This window comes from Hemicordylus capensis, chromosome 1 (genome assembly GCF_027244095.1).
Source record: "Hemicordylus capensis ecotype Gifberg chromosome 1, rHemCap1.1.pri, whole genome shotgun sequence".
NCBI classification, from domain to species: Eukaryota; Metazoa; Chordata; class Lepidosauria; order Squamata; family Cordylidae; genus Hemicordylus; species Hemicordylus capensis.
The window spans coordinates 164,253,488-164,274,305 of NC_069657.1; the positions used below are offsets into that span (position 1 = coordinate 164,253,488).

At 40.9% G+C, this 20,818-nt stretch overlaps 1 long non-coding RNA gene across 1 annotated transcript in view; it reads right to left on the bottom strand.

Annotated features, from left to right (window-relative positions):
- Window positions 1-5,205: 5,205 nt before the first annotated feature.
- Window positions 5,206-20,818, bottom strand: part of LOC128340268 (uncharacterized) — a 37,899-nt gene continuing 22,286 nt past the window's right edge. Inside the window, exons 4-6 of the long non-coding RNA XR_008313559.1 lie at window positions 14,491-14,724; window positions 9,186-9,322; window positions 5,206-5,307 (exon numbers count right to left, since the gene is read on the bottom strand). This is a non-coding gene — a long non-coding RNA (uncharacterized LOC128340268). The remainder of the gene's footprint in view (window positions 5,308-9,185; window positions 9,323-14,490; window positions 14,725-20,818) is intronic.

A 20,818-nucleotide genomic window follows, 5' to 3' on the forward strand; every position in this document is an offset into this window, starting at 1 on the left:
TGTGCAAAGGGCAAACAGACAAAGGGGCTATTCACAAGATTGTAGAAAATTGGGCTAGCCACCACTAGCCTGATTTTCTACGATCGTGAGAACCACCAGGTTCGGCTGCGAGCCCGGTAGTTCTTGAGTGGGTAACCCCCTCAAGTAGCCTGCCCCTTAAACCCGGTTTTTTTATCGTGAGTAGCCATGGTGCCGTGCCATGGTTACTCATGAGTAGACCCCTGGTGGGAGGCTGACAAGCAGCCTCCCGGCTTGGGGGTCTCCCCAGTATGCCCTGTGTGCTTGCGCAGGGCATACTGGTGCTTCTGGGGGCCGCGTGGACCCTGAACTCCCCAGCCCCCACTGGCTCTGTCATGGAGCCAGCAATCGTGTGGGTGGCCGATCCGGCCACCCAGGGCTCTCGCCCTGATTGTCTGCTGAGAGAGTGGGCTTAGCCCGCTCTCCCAGCTGAGTTTCCCAAACCAGGTCTCACTGATCGTGAGACCCGGCTCAAAATGAGAAGGGCAGGAGTTTCAAGGTGTAGTTCTAGGGGGTTTGCTAATTTCCCCCTCCTTTTTTAATTTTAAAGAGAGCAGCTAAGGAACAGGACAGAGCAAGTAATAACTAGGTCTTGAGCAAAAATAAACCATTGGTCAGTACTAGCAAGGTAGTGGCATTATACATCTTCCATCACAGTGATGGAGAAAATTGTACCTGCTAAATAGGTTAGGTTGGAAGCTTAAAAGGACAGAAGCAGGGGCTTTGCAACATTTACAGTTCCAAAACAGACATTCACATCTTCTTCCTCATGGTGGCATACATGCTTCCTATATATCTTTCCATCTAGGTGAAGTAACTCAGAGACTTGGACCCTCACTGCACATTTACCCTGATACAGCAGAAGACATTGAGGCATGGCAACAGCTTCCAGATGTAAATTGTCTTGCTGGATTAGGAGCCCTGTGCACAGACTGGATGCACACCTACAACATCAGCCTGGCACCAGCCGTTGGCCAGAGGAGGAGCAGCTACAGGAAGTATGGCCTGAAGACAGCAGAAACAAAAGGGAGCACCCTCTGGCTTCTGTCATTGGCCAGAGGTTTAAGGGCTGCTGAGTTCTTTTTGATGTGTGTGTGAGAGAATAATAATTATTGCAATCTATTGCAAGCCACAATTATTTCAAAAGATGAAGTATATATCCTTTAAATAAGCAAATTAATATGCAGCCGCATTGGAATATATATTTGGTCATGAGGCAGTGTGGACTCCATTTGGATGTACACTGCATACCGACCACTGTCCTGGGCTAAAAGAGGTGTGCTTTGATGTATGACTGGGACCATAATTCTGACTGGGACCATAATCTGGACTGGGACCATAATTCTGAGGTCGTCCCACTTAGTTTCAATGAGACTTACTTACAAGGTAGAGTATTTCGGAATGCTGTGTGTCACAGCTTCCAAAAAGTGCCTTTCATATTACTGTAAAAGGAGCATATAATTGCTTTTTTATATTTTATGCTTTAAAATCCATTACAATTGGAAATTACAAATGGGAGAGATGAGTGACACACCATTCTAGGGGCATAGAACTTCTGTTTCTAGCCCCATGGCCTTTTTAATGCTTAGGGAAAAAAACTAGTCCTTGATTAAATCTTGATCTCAGGATAAGTAAGGTGTGCAACAGTCCTTGAATCTCACATTTCAGAATGATTGCTTAGTCTTGTGAGGAGGACAGCCGGCGGGGCGGGTGTATGAGTGGATTATTATACAAGCTTCATGTGATTTCATATCTATGGGAATAGAAACAACATTTCTTGAAAGACTGGATTAAATAATTGGAGACTTACTGAAGCCATTTAGAGATTTAGGTTGTTGAAATAAATCCCAGTGATATATTAGCAGGCAGCAGGCCAGGTGAGGTTTTCAATGGCATATGAGCCACATGACCAAAATCCTTCACCATGTGGTGATGAAACTTACACTAGAGATTTATTGGCATGACCCATATATCACTGATGGCGACTTAGTGACTTGATCATGTAAACAATTAACCACTTCATGTAAACAATTAGCCACTTCAGCAAATACAGGTGGAGAAGAGAAGTGGTGAAAGATGTTAATTTGCAGTGCCCTCAAGTCATGTTAACTGAAGATGCAATAATATTTACCCTTGCATTCACTTTTTATTTAGTCCCAGCATTTTAAACCAGTTTGGATCAGGCTAAAACAGGGGTGGAGAGATCCAAATCTGAATGTAAAATCTAACCCCTTTCCCACTTTCCTTCTAGCCCTACTAATTTGTCTGCAGCACGCACACACTTTGGATCTGGCCCAACTGAACCACTATGAGTTATGTAAGACAGAGAGAAAGATTCTGAGAGAGTTGGTCAATAGCATCTAGCCCTGAAGGACTATACTGTAGTTAGTTCAAAGAAGAATGCAGCAGTTACGCTGCTGATTGGCAGACTGTATAGATCACACCTCACTAGAGTTGAAACTGCTCCACCAGCTTCCTTTGTGTTTCTGAGTGCAGTTCAAGGTGCCGGAAGAGTTACCCCAGCAATGTAATATCCCCACCCACCCACCCACAAAAATTGTTTCAGGTTCTTGCAGGATTCAATGAGAGTTTGATTGGACATTTGATATTTAATGGCATTGGAAGCCTGTGTGTGTGTTTGATATAATACCCTTCCTTTCTTCTCAGAAGTACACACAAGGTGGTTCACATTCAAATAAAAATACAAACAACTATCCTTCAAAAATCTACAGCAAGTATTGGTGGACTCTGTTGATATTAGATGGCAATGGCTTTACAGGTTTGACTCCCCCGCTCCCTGCATTGACTTTTTAATTTTAACTCACTGGTGGTGGTGGGGGGGGCTCTGAACCCTAAAGGTCTGGGCAACAAAATTACCCAGGTGTGCCCGAAAACTTCAAGAATTCTAGCTACACCATGTGTGGCAGGCACCCCACATCCATAAAGAGCAGGCGGAGCTTCCTTGCAGTTCTCAAGGGCCACTGGGCTGAACGGTCAAACAGCCACTCTCGCTCCACCCGCTGATGCTACCACCGCCATGGGGGGTGGGGGAGGCCTGCTCAGCTCACCCCCCCGCCACTTCTGCCACACACATTGCGCAGCTAGAATACTAAGTTTTCAGTGCCGCAGTTCTGCGCTGTGGGGCAGCGACGGGGTGTGTTAGCGGCAGGGGCCCCCTGGGCCTTTGGAGCCCCCCCGGGCCTTTGGAGCCCCCCTGGGCCTTGGATGCCACGGACCAGGTCTCCAAGATTTGGGGGTAAGAGCGCCTCTGGCTTAGGCAGAGGTGGCCTTACTATATGGCAATGTGAGGTGACTGCCTCAGGTGGCATCGCTAAGGTGGCAAAGATGGCCTAAGAGCAGGAGATCAGCAGAACTGTTCTAGGGGAACAATCCACTGGGAAGTTCTCCTGCAAGCCTCACTGAAAAGAATATGAGCTGCACAGTGTGCCCCACAGTATTTAATGAGAGAGAGCAATGACATTTGAATAGACTAGTACTACAATATTTTGGAGCAGCTCTAGGCCCAAGAATAGCGGCTTCTTGCACCCTCCTCCATCAGTATGGGGTTTTAAATGCACATAGGTGATACTCATGAGCTACTTATAGAAATAATGATAATGTGCATATAATTCCTTTGCTTAAAGATGCCAAAGAAGAAGCAGGTAGAGCATAACTGGCTCAAAGTAAGGGAGTGTGTGGTCATTGTTTTCCAGCTAGAGATGTGCATTTCTTCTTCCCTCCTCCTTTCATTTTATTTTTGGACAGATCAGTGTGTACTCAAGTCATTCCTGCCCTCTGTCCATAATTCTTGACATCAGAAGTTTCAGTGAATGGGGGTTTCACCTCTGAGTTTTGTTCTGCTGTGGTGTAAATTCATTTCTTAATTTTGGTAGCTGGCAAAGATGTTGCATATCTTCATTTTGGACATGAGTATGATCATCCTGGCTCCATGAGGGAGGCATTATTATATATATTTACAAACACATGCATGCATGTACACACACACACACACACACACACCCTGAGATCTGACTATAGGTTTCAGAAGATTCTGGATAAACTGCCCTCCATGGGTCCTTCCTGCCTGGTTGGCCTCACCTTGGCAGATAGAAGAGTGATGAAAGAGTCTTGCATCGACAAACTGACTCGTTCAGCTGAGAAAGACACTCCACCACCAAGAGAAGCTATAACCACAAAGGATTGTCTCAGGGACCACTAGTGGACCACTCTGGGCTCTTATATATACTGTACATTGGTTCAGTTCTTCAAGAAAGTGATAACTAGAGTACCCCTGCTAACTTGGCAAAGAGGCACCTTTTAACATGGTGATTCTTTTTATTTAGCAGGGGGAGAGTAACTGGCCCTCTTCACCCCCAGCACAGTACCTCCAGTGACTGTTGCTGGTGTCTATCTTGTGTTTCTTTTTAGATTGTGAGCCCTTTGGGGACAGGGAGCCAACTTATATATTTATTATTTTTCTGTGTAACCCCACCCCCGAGCCATTTTTGGAAGGGCGGTATAAAAATTGAATAAATGATTAATAATAATAATAATAATAATAATAATAATAATAATAGAGGCGTGTGAGTGATTGTACCAGGCTGAAGAACAATCTGTCCTGCTTCAGTTTATTGATCTCCAAAAAAACTGTTACCTAGGTGCAAACCTTGTAAACTAGTCATTCCTGACTGTTGCCTGTGAACAAAACTTCTGTTTCCTCCCCTTGCCCATTTGGAAAATACTTATACTTGCCCCCATTCAAAAGAAGAGGGATTGTGGTTTATTCACCCCACCCCACCAGTTATACTTTTCATGCAAAACTGTATTTGGATAGAAGATATTTTATACAAGTGCAAGGTGATCGCTAAATATGAGTGCACAACTACAGTGATTGTGAGATCTGTCTGTCTATCTGTCTATCTGTCAGGCTGATGAAAACTAAAACTGCAACGCTATGAACAGATCAGTTACTTTAAAATAGCCCAATGCATTTGGATATCTGATACTCCTTGAACACAGGAGCATCGTAAGGAGCAGATGGCTCTACAAGTAACTGAAAGCAATGCAAATCAGCACCGAACCCAGTTAACGTACAGTGCAGACATTGCCAAATGCAAGTATCAGTCCCTCTCAGCCTGAGCTCAGCCTGATCTTCATGGCTGCGGCCCAGGATTCCCACACACTTACTAGAGTTTGAGATTTCTTTCCTTCCTTAGCTCTCCGTGTTGAAATCTGTTTCTGAAAAGTGGGAACTCTTCCAAATGTCCTCCAACATAGTGCAAAGAGTAGCTGATAGAACAGAAAATTGCAGAAGCCACAGTCAATGCAGGAAAACACTTAGGTTTATGTGCAGGGCAATTGATTTCCCTCCCCTCCATGCCTGGAAGTCTATAGGGATGCATTCAGAAGCTTTTACATACAAATCTGAAATGTGTCACTTTCTCTCATGACATTCAGTCATGCTCAGCTTTGCCACTTTCTACAAAACATTCTGTGACATCATAGTAGTCCATCTAGTGTTTTCAGAGCATTAGAAAGCATCTCCCTAGCAATGAGGGAGATTTTCCAGCTGTTACCTTGACAGCCTCTGTTCCTTGCTTCCTTCAGGAAATATGGAGATGGGGGATGTACGGAAAACAGTTTGGGCCCTCAATACCTGAGGGACTGCTTGCTCCCAAGGGTCTCTGCCCACCTGATGAGGTCATTGGCAGGGGCTCTGCTCCATGTGTCAACAATGAGGGAGGCTCGTCTGTCGTGCGTACGGGACAGGGCCTTCTCAGTTTTTGCCCCCAGACTTTGGAATGCTCTCCTGGTGGGCATCCCCTCATCAGTTTCCATCACGTTTTTAGAAAACAAGTGAAAACTTGGCTTTTTACCCTTGGTAACAAGTGAAAACTTGGCGTAACGCCTCAGGATTTTAAAAAATGAAATGTGGTATATACTTTTAACAATAGTACAATAATTTTTTTTTAAAAAGAAGATGCCTCACTGCTAGATTTACTAAGCAAAGTTGCTGGGCTGCTGCTATGATGTCACAGAATGTTCCCTACTTCAGGTTCCTAGCAGCTCGGGCAACTTCTAAGGAGGCTTAGATACTGCCAGATTCTGTTCACTTCAGATTTTGTCCTTTTGTGAGTTGCCATGACTTTTTTGGGGGTGGGGTGGGATGGGATGGAGAGGGCAAATTGGTCAAACACTTATTCCTGGTATATCTTCTTGTTTAGTACTTTAACTTGATACCTCTGTGACCACAAGAGGTTCCCTAAAACAGCTTCTACATAGAAACCATGAGTTTGGCATTATGATACACTTATTGTCCAAGCCCATTAAGCCTCTGTGTTTCCCCCCTCAATATCTCTATTCCTAAGAGTCAGCTCTGGGCATTTGATAGATTATTTATAATGACATTTTCCCTTTGCATGTATGTATCTTTCTTTCCACTTCTTTTCTTGAAAGTAAATTACATATAAAAGAAAGTCAGCATGATGTATGTCAGAAGGATACTTGTTTCATGGGGTACATGATGATGTAGGACACTATTTTTTTTTTTAAAACATCTTCTTTTATTTTTAAAAAAATCCTAAAAAATATTTCCTACTACTAATAATGAGTAACTTGAAATGGTTTACAAAAAATAATAATTCAAATACAACAAAGAAAAACAGCAGCAAAAATAAAAGCCACCTCAGCAGATTTCATCCGACCAATCACAGGGAGAAAAATCATGCCAACCATGATTCACATCAGCCTGATCTAAAGCCTTTGTAAATAGCCAGGTCTTGACCAGGTATCTAAAGGTGAGGGAGTCATACTGGCCTCCTGATGAAGGCATTCCACAAAGCTGATACCACCACAGGAAAGGACCCACTTCTCATAGTAAACTGCTGGACTTTGGTTGGCTATGGACTATTGGCAGAGCATCAGATGTTGAATGGAACATATGAGAGGTTGCACCCAGAAGAAGGTGGTCCTAGTTCCTACATGCATTCAATCCTATATAGCTAAGTGTTCTTCACTGAAAGGCCTGGGGCCCAGTGGCCATCCCCCTCAACCCCAAGTGCATCCCCCAAACTAATTATTAACTGTGTGAAGCTTTGGCCCAGCTGAATATTCTGCACAGTTCCCCAGGCACAATGCAGAGGCAACCATTTCCACTGTGCAATGCCGTGCTTTCCCTAGCACTGGGGTGTGTGTGCGTGTGCTCCTTTAAGGGAAGCTTAGCCACTGCACCATCTTGGAAGGTGTTTACCGAGTGCTGAAAAGTGTAGCCCTTCCCAACACTTGCCCCACAGTGCTCTTAAGAAAGGGCTCCATTCTCTTAAAGGACCCTTCCAGCCCTGAGAAAATCCCAGTACTGTGTGGAAGCCAGCACAGTATGGAATGGCATTCACACTAAAGGTTTTTGACAAATTGAAGGTCACTGCTATAGCCCTATTAAGACATTATTTTTTAAAAAATGTACACAAGTTCAGCCATCCGAAAGTGCTCCAGAAGTCCCACCCTTGTGTGTCACTCATCTCCTGTTCGTGCTCTTCACAGTTACGGCCGCATTTGTCTGAAGAGGCAAAACCGAAACCGTGATAGTGGGGGCTTGTTTCCATGATTGACACCTGAGTCTGCCAATCATGGGAATCCCTGCCTTCATGGTTACGGCTTTAGCCTCTTCAAACAAATGGGTGGGGGCAGGGGTGGGTGAGTGATGTGCTGGGGTGAGACTTCTGGCACGCTTCGGGACAGATGTACTTGCGTACAGCTTTTTAGAAAAATAATGTCTGAATAGGGTTTATGCCTGCAATATGCATGGTGGAGGAACAGTATGATCCCTATGCAGATAACCCGCTGTGTGAATAGGGTTCTCTGAATGAGCACCCAACCATGAAGAGTTTGCATGATCTTTGTTCTTCCAAAAAGCGGGAAGATAATATGAAAGATGATATGAATTGAGTCTCTGCATGAATTAAATAATGCATTTTTATTATTTAAATTATACCAGCATTTTTTCTTCTTACATGCAGAGGCTTTTGAATGGCAGAAGTAATAAATAATTATGGGAATTCCCATTCCAGCCAGATGGAACTCGACACTTGTCACTGCCTAATGGATATTTGATTTGATTTTTTAAAATTAATCACCCACACTGTGGTGGGTAGAGTGGGTGATGCAACTGATGGGGCCTTTAACACCCACTCCTGCCTGCATTGGTTCCCTTGGCCCACACCATGCTTCTAATTGCCATTATAATGGCTTCTGAGGAGGAGGGTAGAGAAATCATAGAGCCACTTTGGCACATAGATATCTGTAGAGCTGGCATCTTGGCAGTTCAGAAGGTCCTCAGAATTAGTCTCCATATAGTCCTGTGATTCCCTCACAGAATGGAACACCTCCACATTTGACCATGCACCAATTTACCAAGTGTTGAGCAGACAAAAGAGAATGCTTGGATGGAGGAAAGGTGGAACAACATAGATTCCTTCCACATTCATGAATGTTTGGGAGTGATTTGGCCTATGTAAGTTTACATATGGTTTTGAGTGTGGAGGGGATTAATTCCTGTTGATAAAATGGGACAATGGGGCCATGTGCTGAATTACGGTGAGCTGAGATTGATTTATTAACTCATCCCATGCTGCAGCTGGGTCTCTTCAGCGCAGTGCAGCCTTCTTATGGTGTACATATAATTCTAGTGTAATGACAGTTTATGCTGCGCAAGGAAGCTATTTCAGTTGAAGGGGCAAAAAATTTCTACTGGGGTGTGTGTCTCTGTGTGTGTGTATAGTGAAGGGACTGCGCAATGACTAAATGCTTATTTTTAGAAACAGGGTTAAATTGCAAAACATCTGCATATTTTAAGAGCTCTCTCTCTTTCTGTGTGTAATACCTTATAATAAGCATAGCAGGGTTATCAACAGAGGACAAACACTGTCTTTTTTTTTTTAAAGTAAGGGGATCTGAGGCTTTGATATGTATATATGACATAGCATATAGGCCCATTTCACTGCATTTTTACAATAGTCACTCAAGGCAGGTTCTCCCAGGTAGTGCTGGGCAGTTGTCCCATGGAGGCACTGTTTTATGACCTGGTACTTCCATATAGGGGCTGCCTGTATTTAGGGTGCATGAAGATATACATAATTTGAGCAGCGAAGTCACTGTGGAAATATACTCACCACATTGTGGGTTTACACATGACTTTCTATCCCAGACTGAGCTTGGGGGAAATCCATCCTTCTGGTTTTTGGCAGAATCTGGATTTGCAGAGGGCAGACTGGTCAGTGCCAATCACACACAAAGCCATTTCCTCCTACTGGGAGCAGTTTTTAAAGCACAAAACACATTGTAAAACTGTTATCGAATTTGAAAGTGCTAAGCGAATGCTCCATCGGATGAATATACAAGGCACTTGAAAACAAAATCAAACAGCATACAGCCCACCTGAAAATGGGGAGGAGCAGAAAGGGCAGTGTTAGATTGTGTGTCCATTGAGGAGCAAAAACAGGGGGAGCAGAGTTCACTGTATCTTGGCAGGTGCATCTGCATAGCACCATGAGCTGCTGTGGTTGTGCTCCATGCAGGCACATTACTCGCAAACACTGTGACTCGATGTAAGTGCTGCCTGGCTGAAATCTGGATTGTTCTCGATCTGATCATGTGGGGATATAACTAGTATGAACTAGCCCTCATGAACCACGGAGCTGATCAAAGGTATAGGCGTTCCCAAGGAATAATCATCTTGTTTGTGTAATGTCCCAGGTTCAGTTCCTGGCACCTTCAGGTAGGGCCAGGAAAAACCCCTGTCAGGTATTCTGGAGAGCCTCTGCCAGCGGATACAGACAACACTGAGCTGGATGGACAAATGGTTTGATTCAGCATAAAGTGGCTCCATCTGTTTCTCATACGAGAGATCTTTAGGATAGCTGTCTAGCTGCTACTTTGTCTAGTGGCTGGATGAAGGTTGTTGAGAAATGAAACAACTGTGAACAATAAACAGTTTGTAATATTGACTCAAGCTAGGGTACAGAGAATGGGGAGTGAAGCGGGCATTCTGAGCAGAGCCGCACAAGGCAGAGGGCCCCCAATGTATTGGTTCATATTGGCAGTGTGGGGTTGCAGGATTGATTAATATGGACAGCAATTGGGTGGGGGGAGGTGCAGGAGGAGGGCCCCAAGACTATGTTTTACCCCAGACCCAGGTTACATCTCTACATCCATGGCTAAAGCTGAACAGAATTTCATAAGGCACATAAAAATATCACATCCCTGCCCACAGGAATGGAGGGGTTTCTCCCTTACAAATATAAGACTTGCTATAAGCTACAAGGTGGGTCAATTTCTTTAAAAGATGCCTTGAATCATTGCAGGCAAGCCCTGTCACTATCTCTGCTTCTGTTTGACAGCTTATAAGCTAATAGATCCTTATAAGCTAATAGAACCTCTAGGTTGTTAATAAATGAAAACTGAAGTGCTTGTACTTCTATAAACAAGTATGTAATTAGATATTACAGCTTAGGGAATCTAACATACATTAATAATATGCATAGCAATGTTAACACTTTTCTTTTAAAATGTATTTAACATTTTCAGTTTTTTAACATTTGGAAGTTAGTGAGTTCTTCATTTTTTTACATTTTGTACAGACTTATGACAATTTATTCTATATATCTAGAAAAATAAGCTATCATTGTTGACGGCTCTGATTCTGTGTCTGCTAAGGGTGAGGGGAGAAAGAGACTTTTCATTTCAGCAATGGGTTGTGGAGACTTCTGATATGTTTGAAGTTGATTGGATCAGGGCCTATGGATGCAACTCCAGTAATCTACCGAGCTCGTAAAAAAGACTAATAGTGACCTTTTCTTATATCTTGGAGTCCTCCCCAGGAAATATCCTGTTCATTGTTTCTAGCAATCAATTCATAACATATCAGGGGTCAGGCATTTTTAAATCCTGGCAAGTACTGACAGATGCTTCTCATGCTACTTTTTGTATTGGCTACACATAACCAAGTGCAAAATACACTGAGGTCATTTACACAATCAAAAACTGTGTTCTACCCATGTTTGGGAGCTGTGTGTGCTCCCAATTTTCATTTGTGTGGAAGCAAGGTAAGATGAAACCTGAGTAGAAATGATTTTGTGGAAGCAAGGCAGGAGGAAAAGTTACCCAAGTTTTCCTCTTACTTTGCTTCCACACAATCATTTCTATCCAGGTTTTCCTCCTACCTTGCTTCCACACAACTGAAAATTGGGAGCACACACAGCTCCCAAACCCAGATAGAATGCCGTTTTTTTATTATGTGAATGACCTCACTGAATCACACAAAATGTGAATGAGAGGTTAGTATACACATTGTTCTTTGCTTTTCCATTCTAACTGTTGGTTATCAATTCTTTCCCCAGTGACTTAATAAAAAACTAGTGTGAGGACGAGCTTTCTATGGTACTGTAAGGGAAATACCTGGATTAATATTTTCTTATATATCTGAAAAAAATAAATCTAGAAACATCTTTTAACTTAATGCATTATTTACAGGTAATGCGAATCATCATTTAACTCATTTGGCAGGGTTCATTTATCTTTTGGAAGGCTATGCTTTAGGCCACACCACAGGGTGGTGCAAATATTTGAGATGGAACTAGAAAACCAAAAGTAGTAAAACTAGCCTTTAGCCTAGCCCAGAGATCCTCTGAGTACAGGCTTACCTAGAAGACTTATAAGAAGGTGCTTTATTTTGTGTGAAGCCACTGATCCATCTGGACTAGTAGTGTGTACTCTGAATGGCAGCAGTGAGATAACCTTTTTCCTTGAACCTTTTTGGCTAGAAATGCCAGCAACTACAGTGCCACCCTCTACACTTCCACCCTTTAGTAACAAAGCATGTGTTCTGTTTCTGAGCTGTGGCCTTCCTCAATCTATATTAAGAAGGTGGAGAGTTCGAGCAGTAGTCAATATGGATGAATCATTCTTTGGTGCTCCACACTGTTTTCTGAAGCAAACTTTGAAAATTGATCAGATAGACACATGAAACATCCACCAGTGCTAAAGTCTATGAACCTGAGACTGCATGCTAACAGAAGTGGGAGCACCCTAGGTCAAGGCCAGGAAATCCTGCAGATGTATCAGCCCTGCCAAGGCCTGTGCACACAACTCCATGCTGCTGTGGTGCAACAGCTGAACCAGGACCCTTGTTGCAACCTGGGCCTCAAGACACAGCACAGGATGCAGGAGCTGCAATCAAGGCTGCAAACCCAAATGCTGAGAGGGGTGAAGTGATGCTGTCTGAGATGGATATATCTGCTTTTCTGCTGATTACAATGTCTCTGACCATTCTTATTTGCATCTTGTCACCTATGTCGTGTGTTTGTGTGTGTGTGTGTGTGTGTGAGAGAGAGAGAGAGATACTTATATGGGACTTTTGTTGAAAAGTGGTATATAAATATTCGTCTTATTTGTGTTTACGTTCACACTGTTTTGAACAAGGTCAATTTGGACAAAGAAATGGATATTATATATTATATTTATATATATATAATTGTTAGATTAAAATACAGCACATTTTAAATCAGAAAGTGTAAATACATGACTCTAGTTAAAAAGAGATAGGATATGAATTTCAAGGGATGTCGCAATGTCAAGGAGAGACAAATATTCAATATTAAGTAGGGAAATCTGAGGAATTTGGGTGGTAAATACACATGGCTTTAAAAGTCATGCTCATTTATTAATGTATCAGCTGTGGGGAAAGTCAGAATGGTAGTAAAAGCAGTAGCAGCAGTTGTAATGATGTTGGGCATTTCTATATTTATATTTCAGGAAGTATTGATGGTATTGTGAAATAGACAAGCAATTTTGAGTCAATATAAACAGATTCTTTTTGTGGTATAGCTATTCTTTGTTTCTTTCTGCAATTTACTTGGATGTTTTGTCTTGCAAAGTGTGGGCCAGCCTGTTCCTAATCGTGCCAAATGCTGGGTCAGGACTGTAAGCAGAACTGTATTTTGCTCCTTGAACAAAATGTCTCTCCAGTTTAAATGGATTCACTCAGAAGCTCTCGTCTTCTCTGGTTTTGTGTTCTAAACCAAATTTTCATGTTCCTTTCTGGAGTATATTGCTGAATGAACTGGTAGGTATTTGAATGGTCCTACTGAATGCGGTGACTAAACAATGCATATATAAGTACAGCATCAGGTAGGTCACATGACATGGCATATGGTTCAATGAGCGATGACTCAGATCAAAGAAGTTGAAACAAATGAATTCTGAATGGAACTCAAATACCACCCCAAAGATGCAGTCAAAGGTTTGAAAAACAAACAGTATTTATTAAATTAAAATGGCTGGCTGACTACATTTCTCAATAGAACTACTCAGGAGTTACTCTAAAAGACGGCTAAATTTGAATAGGACTTCCTCTTGTAAATTTAATCAGGATGTCAGCCACTTTTAGTTGGGTTGAAATTATTGGCTATTCACCAATTATATAATTTAGAATTTCTAGTTGATTATGATTTGCCTTTTCACTGATTAACTGATTCATCGGTAATATTTAAATAAAATTGCTCATGATGAAAATCTCACTATAGGTGCTTTAATGAATAAAAGCTACCACTCCTTGTTAGAAGAAAAAAATATCTTTGAATTGTTGTTGTTTCCTATCACAGTAACCCATGAAAGCCAAAATAGGTTAAAAAATAACATGACCTTAACTTGCAGCAAAGCTAATTAAAATTTGCCCTCACTGATTGCCTGTACTGATTAACCATCTAAAGCTTTAGTTGATAAATCTACTGATTATCTGATTAATCTTTAGCTAAAACCAAGTAAAGAAATAGTCTCATACAAAACATTTGAGGCAGCCAGAAGGTAAGCACTTATAATTCCTACTGATTTTAGTGGGAGATTTAAATGCATGCTTAAATATCTGCCATTGAAATAAATGAGACTTAGAAGAATTAGAGTGTAATTTCATTCTATATATGTAAGAATGATTTGCTGATGAAAGCCCTCAGAATGAAGGATGGGAGCCTAAATATATTTGATCAGATTTCTCTGGCACAATTTTGAAAACCTGATCTGCATGGAGAATGCTTCAACAGAAGGTGTGTGTGTGTGTGAGTGTGTGTGTGTGTGTGTGTGTGTGTGTGTGTGTGATTTCTGCACAAACCTGGGAATCACAAGCTCTTCAACTAATTCAACTTACCTGGGCAAGCACCCAATGTATATGGTGGAGAGCGGCTGGGTATCCTTCCCCTCATTGTGTACAGTAAGTAAATATGTGACAGAGATGCTCCACGCATACACTTGTGTACCCATTTGTGCAATTCTAACTGGGTCACAATCTGCAGGATGCTTTGAGGGGGCATAGCATCAGCTTTGGATGTGTTTTGATACATAGTCAACCACTGAATGTTCTAATGAAAAGGCAAGATATACATTTGATTAACACATTTATTGAATGAACAAATAATAAACACTCACCCAGCTGTGCCACGTTCATGTTAACTGACCATGCTCTTTTTCATGGGCTTTATGAAAACATCCGAATCTTCCTAAATCATCTGAAAATCCCTTTGTTTGCAGCTTCCTTCCTTCTCATTTGATTTTACTTATGAAGACAAAAATGACACATTCCATCCAAATTCCATTTATTTCAGTTTCATGTTGGGAGGTTCAGACTATTTTGAAGCTCAGAATGATGAAATTTGACAAATGCTGCTCTGGCCAGGAAAAAAAAAAGAGAGAGAGAGAATAATAATAGAAATATACAACCCCTTCAGAGTGGTGTTGGGAACACAGACGAAAGCTGCAATCATATGCACACTTAAGTTTCATTAAATAGAGTGGGCCTTAGATGTAAACATGCTCAGGATTGTAAACATGCTCAGGATTGCACTACTGTTTAAGCTTGTTAAGGTAAAGTGTGCTGTCGAGTCAGTGTTGATTCCTGGCGACCACAGAGCGCTGTGGTTGTCTTTGGTAGCATACAGGAGGGGTTTACTACTGTACAGTGCTATTATCTCAATGAAGTACAGTAGAGCACTCACAAACTGGCTGATGAAATTCTGGGCTGAAAAGATACAAATGTAAATTCACATACATTTACATGTTTCTGAATTGGGTTGGCTGGTTTGTCTTGTCTGAGGTGCCAAGATCGACACATCTAGGATAATTTTGTTAGAAACAACCATTTTCACATATACAATCACTAAAAATAACTTAAAAACCATTTTAGAAGACCTCTGAAGAGCAAACGTGTGGTTTTGATTAACTAATTGTACAAGGAATATGAAAAGAATACCAAGGCTGTACCAACTCTGACTGAAGTTATTCCTGGAGATTCCCCACCCCCACCCCCCAAATATTTTTTCCACATTATTAAGCCATTAAAATCTGCAGGATTGCTTTCAATAGTCACCTGATGACTGATGCTGATTCCTGGAGGACTGGCAATCCTAGGGCTGACACAAAATCTAGATACTAGAAAGGAAGGAGGGAAAACAAACTAGGCCTAAGATGCTTTTTCTTGGGGAAAAAAAGAAAAAAAAGATGAGTAACCAGGGTGAGCCTCAGCAAATTCCGAAGGGAACGGAGAGAAGCAAAACTGAGAGAAGAAGGGAACTGAGAGAAGCATTTTTGAACTAACCATCCCAGCAGAGTTATACTGTTTGAGTTGGTGCCTTGGTTCCCGCCCCCTGCCACTAAGCCCATGCAACACCATAGTTAATATTATTGTTATTATTAATATTATTTAGCACTATTCAGCAAAAAGTCCTTAAAGCAGTTTCCATATACTGATGCAACAACTCCCTGCATCACATTTTGTTCATGTTTTGCTTTGTACCTTGGGCCATGGGAATGAGATCTGAGATTCAAAAGTGGGTACACATATTAAATATCTCACCCACTCTCCAGTGTGCTTAAAACTGTATGATTCCAGTTAGAAAATATGTACAGCTGGAGGGAGTTTTGACCTACTGATTCCATTCAAAGGTTTCTTCTGGATTTCTGGGATAATATCTGAGCTTGATTATCTCTGAGTTATTTTGCTTCCATTTAAATAATTTTAACGTTTAGCCCTTAACATTTAGCCCTCCTGTGTAAAAAAATGCAAGACTGAAGCAAGAGTTTTTCCCCAAGTCAAGTGATAAACTATCACCCAACTCTTAATAGCAACTAATATGACCATCACTTTCTATAGTGGTGAAAACTGAATAAGGATGGGTGTCTGGAAATGTACATAGGCACAATATGTAAATGTCCATCCTTATAGAAACCACACAGATCACAAGACAGAACAAGTCTAGCTTGCTTTTCTGGCATTCTGCAGTCCTTGGATAGTCATCTGTCTCTGTGAAATTTTCTCATTTTTGATTTAGATGTTTCCTAAAAACGTGGCCCAGTGGTTGGTACGCACTAGGCACTAGCCCAAGGAAAGCACAGAGCAAAAACTTCATACTGTGCTTTATTAAAGATTTTTTGAAACAAAGACTTTAAGGCGTCATTTGCTTCTTGTTACTCATTTCTGCAAACATCTCCTGTCTTCTCAGGCTATGTCCTGATGTGTTAGCATTAGCAGCCTGTGGATTTCTGAAACTTGCTGGAACAAAAATTCATGCAGGCCAATGTCGTCTGCTCAGGCATAGATAACAGCCAAAAGCAAAAGACATCTTAAAAAAGAAATCAACTGAATGAAATGACATGGGATTTTTTATGTGGTGGTGGTGGGGAGTTTCTTGTTGAACACATGTGGACTAATGCAGCTTTTCAGGTAGGAAATAATTATTACATTTAAAAAAAAAGTTTACATTTGATGAAGAAGGTGCACTTTTCGACCATTAAAAAAGAGATTTCCCCCTCTTTAATTATTTTTGAAGATTGAATCTGCAAAGATTCCAATATTGCTCTTGCCTTAGGCTCATAGACATTGTTCACCAGGAAGTATATTTTGTAAACAATTTCTCACAGCGGTGGAAAATGCTTAAATATTAATTTGGTCATAATTGGCAGAGAAGCAATTAAAAACACTACCAAGCTGACTTTCTCCGTTCTTCTCATTCTTCTCCTCTTTTTTTCATTTACTCACAATGTAGGAAGTGAATGTAAAACAATAGATCCCTGAGCTGCCCAGAATTCGAAGCTGAACTTGCCTTAAAGCTACAATATGGATTTAATTTATATGCAAATGTAAGCAATAAAAAGGCAGACACTGTCAAAATTATAGTATTTTTTTTTTTTAGGAGATGCTGCTAAACTGGCACGTAAACTGGAATTGTGATTTCAGTGTAGGAACTAATTATTATCGGTCACAGTGTTACCTTTTTCGTTTAATCCTCTCTCTCTCTCTCTCTCTCACACACACACACACACACACACACAGTGTAAATTACTTTCTTAAGAAGAAGGGGAGGGGAAAAAAGGAAACTAGAATATTGGGGATGAGTGACTGAAAACAGTCAGCAATATCTCGTGTGAGATTCAGCATCAGGATAATTTCACAGTCTCGCTTTTTGACTGTTGTGTCCTGAGCTGACCAGCACCATGCAAGGCTGATCAAAGGCCCATCGGAAGCATCAACTAAAACTAAATGGGGCTAAAGTATGCTAATAGAGAAGCTAAATGTACTTTAATCCTGTTATAATACAAGGTAACTTGGAGGCAGCGAAGGGCCTTGTTGCTTCCACACACACACCCCCCGGCCCCCAGTGCTTCCAGGACCCCTGCAAACCCTGAATAGAAGTTGCTTCCTATTCTTTTCTTTCTTCTCCTTCTCCTTCTTCTTTTTGCTGTTGCTGCTTCTGGGTATGGCTTTCTCAGATGTACACATCGGCCCCTCCTGCTTCGTTTACTAAGTGTCAACAGTCGGCTGAGCAAGCCTTCTCAGCTCCTTAGATCAGTACCCTGTGACCTTCCACATTTAAGCACAGACCATTAGGCTAAGCTTTCCAGCTGTTGCCTGAATTATGAAGGATTTTTTTTTCCAGAGGAGAGCAGAGCTTAGTGGAACACCAGGCAACAGTTTTATATTATGTCCCATTACCACCCAACTTGCTGTGCTGATCATCATCCAATGAAGGACAACGTTGCTTTCTTTCCATACTTGTCTTGCAACTGAGGAGCAAAACAGGAACACCTCTTTGAAGTGACTAAAATGTGTGGTTGTCCAGTTTCACTATTGTTGTGTACTCTTGGTGGAATCCTGATCAAAAAACACTTTCCAGAAAGGGGAAACAAAGTCAGCAGGCTTTAACTGTGCTACACTATACCCTGATAATAAAATGACTTTAATAAAACGATGTTCTTTTTCTGCCCCTTGAATTTAGTTTCCTTCCTTCCTTTTACAACTTTTGCCTGAAGCTTCCTAAATGGGAGGGGAGGGGAGGGGATGTATAGTTAATTATAGCTCCATCTATAAAATGATATGTTTTGTTGGGGTGGCCCAAAATACTGCATATGAGCCCCAGATGATAATAGACTGATGTAATTTTCAAGCCAGCCAACTGCCTCAGCAACTGTATTGGAAGATTAAAAAACAAAGGTTTCATTGAAGCATTACCTCCCACCATGCAGCTGAAAATCTTATGGCTGGAGTAAATGATCCTAAATATCATTCTGTTAAGCACAAATTACATACTGGATATATAGAGCTGTAATCGTGGATTTCCAAGAGCCGCTCCACTTGTGTGAGAACACTAGCATATGGGAGGGGGAAAAATACATATATCTCTTTGCCTGGATTGCATATAGAAATAAGAAAGGAATGTAGCCTTTCACAAAACAATGTTTCGTTCATATTACATTCCTTTTTTCACTATTAAATGACTTTTCCCAAACCCCTTCCAGCCCTCCTACCCCAGGGGGAACCTTGAGTCTCAAATGCCATAAATACTCCATCCAGTAGATCCTTCTGAAATGTAGGGCAAAGATCTCATATCCCAGCCCAGTGAACTATTATTCTCACATTGTATTATATTAAACACCCTTTCTGCATTTTGGATGTCTTCAAGTCAGCTCAAAAATAAAATGGCGAGAAATAGATGCTCCACAATAGGACTTTGCAAATGCAGAATTATCTTTCATTTACATAGGCTGCAGATCCTTAATGGAGCATGTGTGGTTTTAAGGCCACATACGTAATAAAAATAGTCATATAAAGCGTAATGATTAGCATTCATTTTGATCCTTGGAATGATCAATAAAATGTGCAGGGAAGTCTATGCATGTGCTTACGCTTGCCTTACTTGGAAGGATGTAGATTAACTACTCTATTGTCGATGAGAAAAATTCAAGAGAAGAAAGCGATCGCAACCTTCCAGAGCTCTCAAACTGGTAATAATAATGCTGTGTTTATGACAGGAGCTGCCTTGCTTCTCCAATGAGTTCCACTTCAGGAGTCCACAATAACCAAACTTATTGTGCAGAAAATAAAATAAAATAAAAACCCTCCAAAAACGAACTCAAACTTTTTATATTCTTCTTGCCACATGGGATGGGTCACTCGGGAAATCTTTTGCCGAAAAGGACCTCCAAGAGAAATTCATGGCAACTGTTGAATAATGGAAAAGCAACAGAGATGGGCTTTATGGAATCTATTGCATGTATCAGTAACAGAGTCATCCATATGCAGGGACAAAACTCTACACTCTTTCCACCTTATGAGTGAAAAGAGATGCCTTAGGAACAGAATAAAAGTCACATCACAACATTATATTTGGCAGAGGGACAAGAAATGTTGAACTGTAACCTTCATACAAGACCACCTCATTTCTCTTCTCCCCCCCCGCCCCCATTTCTCTCTTTCTCATTTTCTCCCATTAAAGCTTCAAAACATTCATTTTAGTATGATCAAGTACATTTATACAAAATGTATGCTAAGGCCTCCTTTCTTTCCCTCCAATATTTTGTTGTACTATATACTTCATAAAAAAAGAAGAAGTTGTAGCTACCTTTTCCCACTTCAGCTCAGAAAAATGCTGTACAGTATAAACTACAACTCTGCACAATAGTGGGCTTGTTTTTAACATTAATGAATGGCTTCAGTTTATAGGAGAGAGTTTAATACATTGGCAAACACATCCAATACCTGTAAAGGAGCTTCCAAAGTATGTATAAACCTAATATGAGAGAAGTCCTTCTCTCTTCCAATAGCTATTTATAATGAGGTATAATGTACAAAAAGCTGCAGGCAAATTAAAAACATGATGTAAACTTTCTGCATCCAGTCCTTTTCAAATGGTTAGTAATGCAAAATTTACACATTTTACACAAGTGCATTAAAGCACCTAAACAAATTATCCCTAATGGTAATTGTTAACTGATGAACCATTGCTGCATGAGGACCAAACTGGTATTACTTGCAATTAATTATTTTTCATACTTGTTTATCATTTAATATTATGTGAAGAGAGATAAAAAATGCATTCACTTTTAGGTAATATAATCTCAAATTCATTATTTTGAACAATAAATTAACTGTAGTTCAAGCTGTAGCAAAAATGCAGAATAAACCAATAATTCTTGACTGAAATGTGAGAAGTTAGATAGCAATGACTACTAAGGCAGGAAACAATAATACAACATTGGACTTGCATTTCTTAATTAATTCAATGTCCCTATAACATTGTATACATACTAAACTCAGGGAAGTACTACTGTACCTATGACAGGCATGGGGTTTATAATTGGCATCCTGAAGTCATCTTGGTCTAAAACAGATTTGATACAGGATTTGATCTGCTGATTTTTGAAAACTTTAAAGCAACCAGTGTGGACTACGATTTTGATGAGAGCAGCCATGCTGAGGAAAGAG